Consider the following 12,395-nt stretch of genomic DNA (forward strand, 5'->3'; position numbering starts at 1 on the left):
GTCAGAGGAGCATTCATCAGCAGATTCCACCGGGGGCAAAACAGTCCTGCAGCATGTGGATGTCTCCCCCACATCCACAGTCCTTGGGGCAGGAGCTGGGCCAGAGCTAACCACAACAGGGGGGCATGAAATGTTTACTTCTTTTGGGGGGGGACGATATAGAAAATAATTGAGAAACACTGAGCTAGAAGGACCAGTGATACATTCCAGAAAACAGTTCTTCCTGTGAAATCAGGAAAAACGTTTAAATCCTGATGCTCCAGTTGCCGCCCTATTTGGACAGGGAGTCACTGCTCACAGTCGCTCATGCCCTCATCACCTCGAGGTTCGATTACTGCAACGCTCTCTACATGGGGCTACCTTTGAAAAGTGTTCGGAAACTTCAGATCGTGTAGAATGCGGCCGTGAGAGCCATCGTGGGGCTTCCTAGATTCGCCCACGTTTCTGTAACACTCCGTGGCCTGCATTGGCTGCCGATCAGTTTCCGGTCACAATTCAAAGTGTTGGTTATGACCTTTAAAGCCCTGCATGGCATTGGACCAGAGTACCTCCGGAACCGCCTGCTACCGCACGAATCCCAGCGACCAATAAGGTCCCACAGAGTTGGCCTTCTCCGGGTCCCGTCGACCAAACAATGTCGTTTGGTGGGCCCCAGGGGAAGAGCCTTCTCTGTGGCAGCCCCGCCCCCTGGAATCAACTCCCCCCGGAGATTAGAACTGCCCCCACCCTCCTTGTCTTTCGTAAATTACTCAAGACCCATCTATATCGCCAGGCATGGGGGAGTTGAGACACCTTTCCCCCAGGCTTTTTTTATATATTTATGTTTGGGTATGTTTATGTCATTTGCTTTTTTAAAATATGATAGGGTTTTATGTGCTTTTTAATATTAGATTTGTTTTCGCTGGAATATTGTTTTTATTATTGTTGTGAGCCGCCCTGAGTCTTCGGAGAGGGGCGGCATACAAATCTAATAAATTATTATTAAGGGGAAGAGCCTTCTCTGTGGCGGCCCCGGCCCTCTGGAATCAACTCCCCCCTGATATCAGATTTTAAGAATGGATGAAGAGCGGAAGTGTTTTTTCTCTCTCATGAGTAAGGTTAAATAAAGTAACCTTTAACAGCTCTTCTTGCTCCAGAAAAACCGCATGTTCTTAGAAATCCTTATTAAGTTGTACTTCCTTCTCGGAATTATAAAGCTCTCAAATTACCAAAATTGCACAATCAGAACAAAAATCTGAGACACGAGCCTCTGCACCAACATGCTGGAGGATTTGTTCATTTCCTGGCTGTTTGCTCCTCATCCGAACAATGAAAGCGCATCGCAATCTTTATTCCCCTTTCCCCATTAACTAGGAAAAGTGTAATGTACAAAACAGGCAAATTGGGACATAAGGCGGCCTCGTTTTTATAAAGGAGCCCATTACGGAAATGCTAGTTAAAGAGTTTGCTTGCAAGTCATCTAGGAAATTTGTTTACAGAAGAAACACACACACACACACAAAAAACAGCAGCAAAAAAAGATCACAAGCCAAAATTCATTTGGAGGAAGAATAAACTACAGGCAAAACCGCTGGGTGAGATCATCCAAGGGCATGGGGTGAGGTATCATCAATATGCGGATGATACCCAGTTATACATCTCCACCCCATGTCCAGTCAAAGAAGCAGTGGAAGTGATGTGCCGGTGCCTGGAGGCTGTTGGGACCTGGATGGGTGTCAACAGACTCAAACTCAACCCAGACAAGACGGAGAGGCTGTGGGTCTTGCCTCCCAAGGACAATTCCATTTGTCCGTCCATTACCCTGGGGGGGGGACTACTGACCCCCTCAGAGAGGGTCCGCAACTTGGGCGTCCTCCTCGATCCACAGCTGACATTGGAACATCATCTTTCGGCTGTGGCGAGGGGGGCGTTTGCCCAGGTTCGCCTGGTGCACCAGTTGCGGCCCTATTTGGACAGGGGGTCATTGCTCACAGTCACTCATGCCCTCATCACCTCGAGGTTTGATTACTGCAACACTCTCTACATGGGGCTACCTTTGAAGAGTGTTCAGAAACTTCAGATCGTGCAGAACGCAGCTGCGAGAGCCATCGTGGGGCTTCCAAGATTCGCCCACGTTTCTACAACACTCCGTGGCCTGCATTGGCTGCCGATCAGTTTCCGCTCACAATTCAAAGTGTTGGTTATGATCTTTAAAGCCCTACATGGCATTGGACCAGAGTACCTCCGGAACTGCCTGCTACCGCACGAATCCCAGCGACCGATAAGGTCCCACAGAGTTGGCCTTCTCCAGGTCCCGTCGACTAAACAATGTCGTTTGGCGGGCCCCAGGGGAAGAGCCTTCTCTGTGGCGGCCCCGGCCGTCTGGAATCAATGTTTTTTAATATTAGATTTGTTCTACTATAATATTGTTTTTATTATTGTTGTGAGCCGCCCCAAGTCTTCGGAGAGGGGCGGTATACAAATCTAATAAATAATAATAATAATAATAATTATTATTATTATTAAAACACATCCTTCCAGAAGTGCCTAGCCCTAGAGCAAAACTAGTCATAAGAGAGAACAGGGTGAATAAAAATTGATGATTAAAAAAAAAATTAAACCGATTCTTTAAATTTAAATCGGATATTTTTTTTAAATGAAATGTATTTTAATAAAATGCTTTTGGAATAAACATCCATCTAAAGGATAGTTTTCTCTTTAAGATACATTAATAATTTATTTTATTTAGCATGAAATGGGAGCTTTGTTTTGTAAGCAGAAGGCTGTATATTCTGTAATATTTACATTTTTGGTAAACTTGTTCGATGACTCCAAGCTCTGCGAGCTACGATAACATGTGCTGCATTGATGCATTCACACAATTTCACAGCGGAGGTGACAGCTGCTCCTTAAAAGTTATGATTTAAATCGAGTTGATTTAAACCAAGCCTTTTTACTAGTTATTTAAATTGACTTGATTTAAATCAAATCTACCCTGAGAAACCAGAATTATCGACTGCTGAGATAATTTGCCTGCAGACAACACACAACACAGATTCAAACCACAGATACATGCTCATGCTGGACTTACAATGATTTGTTTAGCAACCGTTCAAAGTTAAAACCAGCCAGAAAAAAGTAACTCAGAAACATAGAAACATACGAGATTGACAGCAGAAAAAGACCTCATGGTCCATCTAGTCTGCCCTTATACTATTTCCTGTATTTTATCTTAGGATGGATCTATGTTTATCCCAGGCATGTTTAAATTCAGTTACTGTGGATTTACCAACCAGTAGGAAAAGCAAGTAGGATGCTTGGCTGCATAGCTAGAGGTATAACAAGCAGGGAGAGGGAGATTGTGATCCCGCTGTATAGAGCACTGGTGAGACCACATTTGGAATACTGTGTTCAGTTCTGGAGACCTCACCTAAAAAAAGATATTGACAAAATTGAACGGGTCCAAAGACGGGCTACAAGAATGGTGGAAGGTCTTAAGCGTAAAACGTATCAGGAAAGACTTAACAAACTCAATCTGTATAGTCTGGAGGACAGAAGGAAAAGGGGGGACATGATCGAAACATTTAAATATGTTAAAGGGTTAAATAAGGTTCAGGAGGGAAGTGTTTTTAATAGGAAAGTGAACACAAGAACAAGGGGACACAATCTGAAGTTAGTTGGGGGAAAGATCAAAAGCAACATGAGAAAATATTATTTTACTGAAAGAGTAGTAGATCCTTGGAACAAACTTCCAGCAGACGTGGTTGGTAAATCCACAATAACTGAATTTAAACATGCCTGGGATAAACATATATCCATTGTAAGATAAAATACAGGAAATAGTATAAGGGTAGAGTAGATGGACCATGAGGTCTTTTTCTGCCATCAGTCTTCTATGTTTCTATGTCTGCTGGAAGTTTGTTCCAAGCATCTACTACTCTTTCAGTGAAATATATTCTCACGTTGCTTCTGATCTTTCCCCCCACCTAACCTCAGATTTTGCCCCCTTGTTCTTGGGTTCACTTTCCTATTAAAAACACTTCCCTCCTGGACCTTATTTAACCCTTTAACATATTTAAATGTTTCGATCATGTCCCCCCCCTTTCCCCATACCACAACTATGTGAGAGCTGAGAAGAAGCAGAACAAAATAGAAGATATGTTTCAAACATCACAGCTATCTTTTTTTTAAAAAAATAAACCCTAGTTTCTGAACAGGTCCTTACTAACTTGATTCACAAGTTTTACTAAGTTGTGAAACAGCTATGGGCAAATCAGTGAACTCCCCCCCAGGCCCCAATGTGATCGGTTTGGCACGATGTGATTTTTTGGGGGCTTTTTATGTTTTATGTTCTTAAGTTTGTTTTTGCTTTGGTTTTTTTAAGGCTTGGAGTGGTTGTCGGTTTTCCTTAAGACAACCACCATGAAGCCCTCTCCTGTCTGGACAGTTTGGAGGGGTTTTAAGGAGAATTAGTAATAATAATAATTAATAATAATAATTTATTGGATTTGTATGCCGCCCCTCTCTGTAGCACCTAACAGCAATGTTAAAACAGCATGTGACAATCCAATAATAAAAGAGCTAAAAACCCTTATTTATAAAAACCAAACATACACACAAACATACCATGCATAACTTGTAATGGCCTAGGGGGAAGGAATATCTCAACTCCCCCATGCCTGGCGGTATAAATGAGTCTTGAGTAGTTTACAAAAGACAGGGAGGGTGGGGGCAATTCTAATCTCCGGGGGGAGTTGGTTCCAGGAGGCCGGGGCCGCCACAGAGAAGGCTCTTCCCCTGGGGCCCGCCAAACGACATTGTTTAGTCGACGGGACCTGGAGAAGGCCAACTCTGTGGGACCTTATCGGTCGCTGGGATTCGTGCGGTAGCAGGCGGTTCCGGAGGTAATCTGGTCCAATGCCATGTAGGGCTTTAAAGGTCATGACCAACACTTTGAATTGTGACCGGAAACTGATCGGCAGCCAATATAAGCCACAGCCAATATAAGCCACGGAGTGTTGAAGAAACATGGGTTGATGGGTTTTCCCCCGAAAAATCTCTCCATTCCTGTTCCCATCCTTAAACACACACAAGCTTAACATTTTCAGTCATATCTTTTGTGGTAATGGCTCCTTCTTGAACCCTGCAGAAAGTAGAAATGTTGTGCTGTAGTCCTCTTCTCAAAAGGTCCCCAGGAAACTGCAATTGTTAGGTTGATACGCTGGCGAATTAAAATCAAGCTAAATATAGTATATTCAGAGTTTAGGAAAGTGGTTCTCAATCTTTCTAATGCCACGACCCTTGAAATTTGTCTTTTCCCATGGTCTTAGGTGACCTCTGTGAAATGGTGGCTTGACCCCCCCCCCCAAAGGAGTCCTGACCCCCAGGTTGAGAACCACTGATTTAGGATAATATACATGTGGTTTGAATCCAGTGGAGTCTTTATTATGAGTATGCAGGCAGACAAGTACAAGTAATCTTTGACTTATAACCACAATGGAGGCCAAAATTTCTGTGGTTAAATGAGACGTTTGTTAAGTGAGTTCTGCCCCATTTTATGACCTTCCTTGCAAAATCCATGTAGCAAAGTCTCCCTTAGAAACAGAAAAGGGGGGAGGGAGAAGAAGAGAGAAAAGAGAAGAAAGGAAGGAAGGAAGGAAGGCTTCTATCAAGTAATGAAGAAGATTGAAGGTGAGAAAACGGAGAGCTGTTTTCTTACCTTCAATCATGTTCATTTTTATTTCATTAGAAAGAGCACATTTTTTTCCTATCATATATGTTGTTTTTGTGATGGTTTCTTTTCAAAAAAGGCTTCAATTTCACCTGGTCCACTTGACAAAGAATGACCCAAAAGCAAGCAGAACATCTATAAAAAGCCAATTTATTTTAGTCCTGGAAATTAATGTTACAGAAGCATCTTACAGGCATTCCTACACAGGAAGGAAAAACTATATTCCCCATCCCGTTCTCAATTACAGGTAGTCCTCGACTTACAATGGGTTCATTTAGTGAACATTTGAAATTACGGTATGACTGTTCTTCAAACTTACAACAGTTGCAGCATCACGTGATGAAAATTCAGGCGCTTGGCAACCGACTCACATTTATGACGGTGGCAAAGATTTATGACAATCAAAATTTGGCCCCTTCGCAAATGACTCACACTTACAACGGTTGCGGTATCCTGTGGGAGTCACACAACCCCCCCTTTTGCGACCTTCTGACAAGCAAAATCAACAGGGAAGGCAGATTCACTTAACTACCATAATACTCACTTAACAACCGTGGTGGGAAGTTCCCTTTATTTTATTTTATTTTGAGCAGTGTATATTATCAGCTTGGTCATATTATACCAAGTATATTATTTGGTATATTAACATATTGGTATACAGTGTTCCCTCGATTTTCGCGGGTTCGAACTTCGCGAATAGCCTATACCACGGTTTTTTTAAAAAATTAATTAAAAAATACTTCGCGGTTTTTTTCTATACCATGGTTTTTCCCACCCGATGATGTCCTACATCATCGCCAAACTAATATTTTTTGCAAATAAATAACAAAAAAATAATTATTGTTAATAAATATGTTTATAAATATCAGGATCACTAAGTGTCTTATTTAATGGTGAGTACCAGTAATAAGGATGAGTAAATGGTTGTTAAGGGAATGGGAAATGGTAATTTAGGGGTTTAAAGTGTTAAGGGAAGGCTTGGGATACTGTCCATAGCCAAAAATGGTGTATTTACTTCCGCATCTCTACGTCGCAGGAAATTTGACTTTCGCGGGTGGTCTCGGAACGCATCCCCCGCGAAACTCGAGGGAACACTGTATTACCAATTATGACCATTTATTGTGTGGGAGCTGTGTCATCTGCATTAAAAGAGTAAACAACTCCATCTCTAGCAAAAGTTCATGCAGGAGGAGAAAGATTCACCAGCTTTGTCCCAATCTGGCGGCATCGGATGCAACACTTCACAGATAGGAAAAGGGAGAAATATAGAGAATGTGCAGCCCGGAGCTGGCTCAATTTCCATTCCTACCACCACCCCAAGGCCTGATTCCCAGATGCAGAGGGCAGGAAAGACAAGCCGGGACCGTAAAGGAATCACTCTTGGTTTGAGAGGCAGTGGCCATGGCAACCAAGCGGGGAAGCAACGTGACACAAGTGACTTTAAAATTCACCCCTTTCAGCAGGCCCAAGAGGAAGGAAAGAAGGCAAAAGTGAAGGTAAGTAGTGCAAGAGAAAGATCAGGCAGGCTGGAAGGGGAGAGAGAGAGACAAAGGAAAAAGAAAGGAAAAGAAAGAAGGAAAGGAAGGAAGGAGGGAAAGAAAGAAAGAAAGGCAAAAGTGAAGGTAAGTAGTGCAAGAGAAAGATCAGGCAGGCTGGAAGGGGAGAGAGAGACAAAGAAGGAAAAAGAAAGGAAAAGAAAGAAGGAAAGGAAGGAAGGGGAGAGAGAAAGAAAGGAAGAAAACAAAAGTGAAAGTAAGTAGTGCAAGAGGCAGTCTGGAAGGGGAGAGAGAGACAAAGAAGGAAAAAGAAAGGAAAAGAAAGAAGGAAAGGAAGGAAGGAGGGAAAGAAAGAAAGAAAGGCAAAAGTGAAGGTAAGTAGTGCAAGAGAAAGATCAGGCAGGCTGGAAGGGGAGAGAGAGACAAAGAAGGAAAAAGAAAGGAAAAGAAAGAAGGAAAGGAAGGAAGGAAGGAGGGAAAGAAAGAAAGAAAGGCAAAAGTGAAGGTAAGTAGTGCAAGAGAAAGATCAGGCAGGCTGGAAGGGGAGAGAGAGACAAAGAAGGAAAAAGAAAGGAAAAGAAAGAAGGAAAAGAAGGAAGGAGGGAAAGAAAGAAAGAAAGAAAGAAAGAAAGAAAGAAAGAAAGAAAGAAAGGCAAAAGTGAAGGTAAGTAGTGCAAGAGAAAGATCAGGCAGGCTGGAAGGGGAGAGAGAGACAAAGAAGGAAAAAGAAAGGAAAAGAAAGAAGGAAAGGAAGGAAAAGAGGGAAGGAAGGAGGGAAAGAAAGAAAGAAAAAAGAAAGAAAGAAAAAGAAGGCAGCTGACATAACAAAGGAGATTGATCAAAATAGGGATGACTCAAAAACTGGGAGCAATAATAATGTTGAACACCGAAGTGAAACCTGCACAGGTAGTTGATGAAATAATTCAGAAGTGTATGAGGGCAGCTGGGGAAGAGGAACAGAGGGAGAAAGAGGAAGATAGAAAGAGAGAGAAAGAGAGGGAGGGAGGGATGCTTCTACTGGTACCAAACAAGCAACTTAAACGAGCTCTCTTTGCAAACAAGAGCTCTCTTTCCACAGTGTTCACACTTAGAGCATCCCTATGGTCCCACGATCAAAAATTTGATGCTTGACAACTGATTCATAGTCCATATTCGTGACAGTTGCCCAGGGGAGTCGCCTGATCATTTTGTCACTTTCTGACAAGAAAAGTCAAAGGGGGGAAACCAGATTCACTTAACAACTGCATGACTAACTTAACAATTGCAGTGATTCATTCAACAGCCGTGGGAAGAAAGGTTGTAAAATGGGGTTAAAATTCACCTAACAGTCTCCCTTAGCAACATGGAGGGAAGGAGAGGAAGAGGGAGAAATGAATGAATGAATGAATGAATGAAGGAAGGAAGGAAGGAAGGAAGGAAGGAAGGAAGGAAGGGATGCTTCTATCAAGCAAGCAACTCACAAGCCACCTTTGCAAACCAGATCCCTCTATCTACAACAATGTTTCCCAACCTTGGCAACTTGAAGATATCTGGACTTCAACTCCCAGAATTCCTCAGCCAGCATTTGCTGGCTGTGGAATTCTGGGAGTTGAGGTTCAAATATCTTCAAGTTGCCAAGGTTGGGAAACACTGGTCTATAAGATCTCTCCGTAAACCAGAACCTTCTGTGCAAACCAGATCCCCTGTCTACAAGATTCCTCTCTGCCTCCAAGATCCTTTTTTGCAAGCAAGATCATTCTCTACAAACAAGACCCCTCTGTCAACAAGATCCCTGTGTGCGAACCAGATCCTTCAGTGCCAACAAGATCCCTCCGTGCAAACCAGATCCTCCTCTGCAAACAAGACCCCTCTCTACAAACCAGATCCTTCTCTGCAAACAAGATCCCTTTGTACAAACCAGATCATTCTCTGCAAACCAGACCCCTCTCTACAAACAAGATCCCTCCGTGCAAACCAGATACACCTCTGCAAACAAGACCCCTCTCTACAAACAAGATCCCTCCGTGCAAACCAGATCCTTCTCTGCAAACCAGATCCCTCGCTGCAAACCGGATCCTCTTGCAACCCTTTTGTGCCCCCCACGTGCAGAGCCCGCCGACCGGCAGCCCAGGACGGAGGCCCCCTCCAACCAAAAAAGCCCGACCGAGGCAACCTCGGATGGAGCCGGGCAGACGAAGCTTCACCCCCGCTTCTACCCCCACCCCGAAATCCACCCTCCGGGGACGCTCATTGTTCGCTGCGGCGAGGAAGCGGTCGGGGGGAGGGGGGAAGGTCAGCGGCCGCCCACTGCAAAGCCCATCATCCCCAGCAGGCCGGGTAGAGGGAGGGAAGCCCCGCAAGGAGGGAGGCAGCGCCCCGAGATCCCCGCCCCGCGCGCCCAAGGCCCCCCTGCCTCCCTCCCTCCCCGAAGCGCCCCCCCTCCCCGCTCCCTTCCGGCCCCCGCCGCCCGAACTGCCCCCCTCCCCGCCTGGGAAGGGGCGGGGCCTGGCAGGGAGGGAGGGGGCGCTCCTGTCTCGGCAGGGGGGCGGGCCAGGCCGGGCTGTGCAGGCCGGCGGCGGCCTAGCACGTTTTTCCCGCCCGTCCGCCCGCCCTGCTCTCGGCTCGCCTCTCTTCCTCCCTTTCCGCGCCCGTCCGCCCGCTTCCCCCGCCGCTTCCGTTACCTGGCACGGCGCTGCCGGGTCGCTCTTGGCCTCAGCCTGCCCGCTCGCCCGGCCGCTCCGCCTCCGCCTCCTGCTTCGCCCGTGTCGGGGAACAATGACGTCCCCCGCTCCGCCCGGCCTCCTGCATCCGGGCCGGCGCGGCTCTGGGTCACACGGGGATCGCGGGACGCCGCTGACCGACGTTGGCCTGCAGGGGGCGCTGCGGGGCTCTCTCTTGCGCGCAGGCGCCCGTAGGAGGGGGTGTGTGCGCCGAGGGGTGGGGCTCGGCTGGTGCCTGGGAGGGGCGGGAGGGGGAAAGAGAAAGATAGTGATGAGATAGAAAGAGGGAGAGAGAGAGAACGAAAGGGAGGGTCAGAAAGAAAGAAAGAGGGAGAGAAAGCGAGAAGAGAAAAAGAAGGAGAAAGGGAGAGAAAGATAGAAAGAGGAGGAGGGAGAAAAAAGGAGGGAGAGAGAATGGGAAAGAGGGAGAAAGAAAGAGGGAGTGAAGGATATAGATAAAATAGAAAAAGGAAGAGAAAGATGGAAGAGAGAAAGGGAGAGAAATATAGAAAGAGGGAAAGAGAGAGAAAGAGAGAATAGAGAAAGGAAGGAAGGGAGAGAAAGAGGGAGAGAGCGAAAGATAGAAAGAGGAAGAGGGAGAGAAAAAGGAGAAAGATAGAAAGGGAGAGAAAGAGGGGGAAAGATGGAGAGGGTGGGAGAGAAAGATAGAAAGAGATAAGATAGAAAGATGCAGAGAGGAGAGAGAAAGAGGGAGAAAAAGATAGGAGAGGGAGAGGCAAAGAAAAAGGGATAGAAAAAGAGGGAAAGATAGAAAGGGAGAGAAATGGGGAATGATAGAGAGGGAGGGAGAGGAAGTTAGGGAGAGAAAGAGGGAAAGGAACAGAGAAAAAAGAGGGAGAGAAAGTTAGGAGAGAAAGATAGAAAGGGAGAGAGAGAAGATAGAAAAGAGCAAGTGAGAAGAGAGAGAACGCGAGAGAGATAGAGAGAAAGAGATAAGATAGAGGGAGAGAAAGAGGGACAAAGGGAAAGAGTGAAAGAGAGAGAGAGAATGAAGGACAGAAAGATAGAAAATTGTGTTCTAATGAGCACTCGAACTCATAGAAACTTATGAAAATGGCATAGACACCACAGAGTTTCATACTTATCTTAAAAAATAGACTTCCTGCTGAATTAGCACTATAGATCATCCCCAGTTCTATGTCTCCTGCACAAATATCTGCTCTGGGGGGGACGACACATGATAAAAGATGTCTGAATGTAGAACAGTGCTGGTTCATTTCCCCACAATTCACATTTTTCAAGTGCCTTTAATAGCAAGCGCTCATTTTTGAAAGCTGTTGGGTTTTGACAGGAGATTGAAAAATCCTCCAGCAGGTTGGTAGGTACTACAATGAATGAAGAGATCAAAGTGAACAGGAATATCTATTGTAAATTTTTGTTACAGTTCATGAAAAAAAAAAAACCCCACCAGAAGGTTTCTCTACAGTATAATGTTCAATTACCAGGAAGATGTGATTTAATTAATCACCTCTCTGTTTGCTGAGTTTTTCAACTGCATATTCCTCTGAGAAATATATGGCCCCATTAGCTTAACACAGATGCCTCCTGTGTAATATATGGCTTTTTAAAAAAAGAGAGACCATCCTATCGGATACTTATACAAATTAAAAAGCATATTTTCTACCGGTTCCAAAAAACCCCCCCATCATGGATGAAATTCAGCAAAAACCAGTCTTGCTGAGCTTTAATGGGATTAATGCTGCATAGTTTTATCCCATCCACATTTAAATAAAATAATTCATCTGAATGCTATATTAGCAGCGGGGAGGCATTTATTATTTCAGTGAAATGCAAATGATAAAGTTAGCTGTTCTCATTCCTTTCTGACCTGAGCAGACTTTTAAATATATGCTCCACATAAATACTTCTTCCTATACATCCTTTAGTTGCTTGAAAAGGCTTTTGAATTACCTGCTTTTTATTTAGCTGACTTAATTTTATTGGACTCCATGGTGCATAGTCCTTGACTTAACAATCACCATTAATAATAATAATAATAATAATAATAATAATAATAATAGTAATAAATCTTCAACCTTAAATTATCTACTCTTGACCTCTCCCCCTTTCTAAGAGGCTCCATAAACGCATCATATGGTCCCTGTCTTTCTCTCCTATTATTCTTTTTATCACTTCTTTATACTTTGTTATGTTCATTTTTTATTTGATTGGATTGGATTGGATTTGTATGCCGCCCCTCTCCGTAGACTCGGGGCGGCGAACAACAATAATAAACACAATATAAACAGTTAAAATACAAACTATAACTCTATACCGGTACTTGTTGGACAAATACAATTAAAGTCGCAATTTAGCGGTCAACAATATAGTTGACAAATCAATAGTAAAGATCTTTGGATGGTATCATTACAATTCTATAGAGTTCAAATTTGACTATATAAGTTCCAAATATGCGCAAAATAAGAATGAAAATGTAAATTAGGTTAATCTCAACTTATATATGTTATC

General features: G+C 44.1%; 1 protein-coding gene across 2 annotated transcripts in view; it reads right to left on the reverse strand.

Annotated features, from left to right (window-relative positions):
- USP42 (ubiquitin specific peptidase 42) overlaps positions 1 to 9,991 on the reverse strand; it is a 45,013-nt gene extending 35,022 nt beyond the window's left edge. The window contains exon 1 of one of the 2 annotated variants that reach the window (XM_070761208.1): positions 9,867 to 9,991. The gene's annotated coding sequence lies outside the window, so the exon portion shown is untranslated. The remainder of the gene's footprint in view (positions 1 to 9,866) is intronic. The other variant, XM_070761209.1, reaches the window with a different exon arrangement.
- Between the last annotated feature and the right edge of the window lie 2,404 nt (positions 9,992 to 12,395).

Source organism: Erythrolamprus reginae, chromosome 9 (assembly GCF_031021105.1).
Source record: "Erythrolamprus reginae isolate rEryReg1 chromosome 9, rEryReg1.hap1, whole genome shotgun sequence".
Lineage (NCBI taxonomy): Eukaryota > Metazoa > Chordata > Lepidosauria > Squamata > Dipsadidae > Erythrolamprus > Erythrolamprus reginae.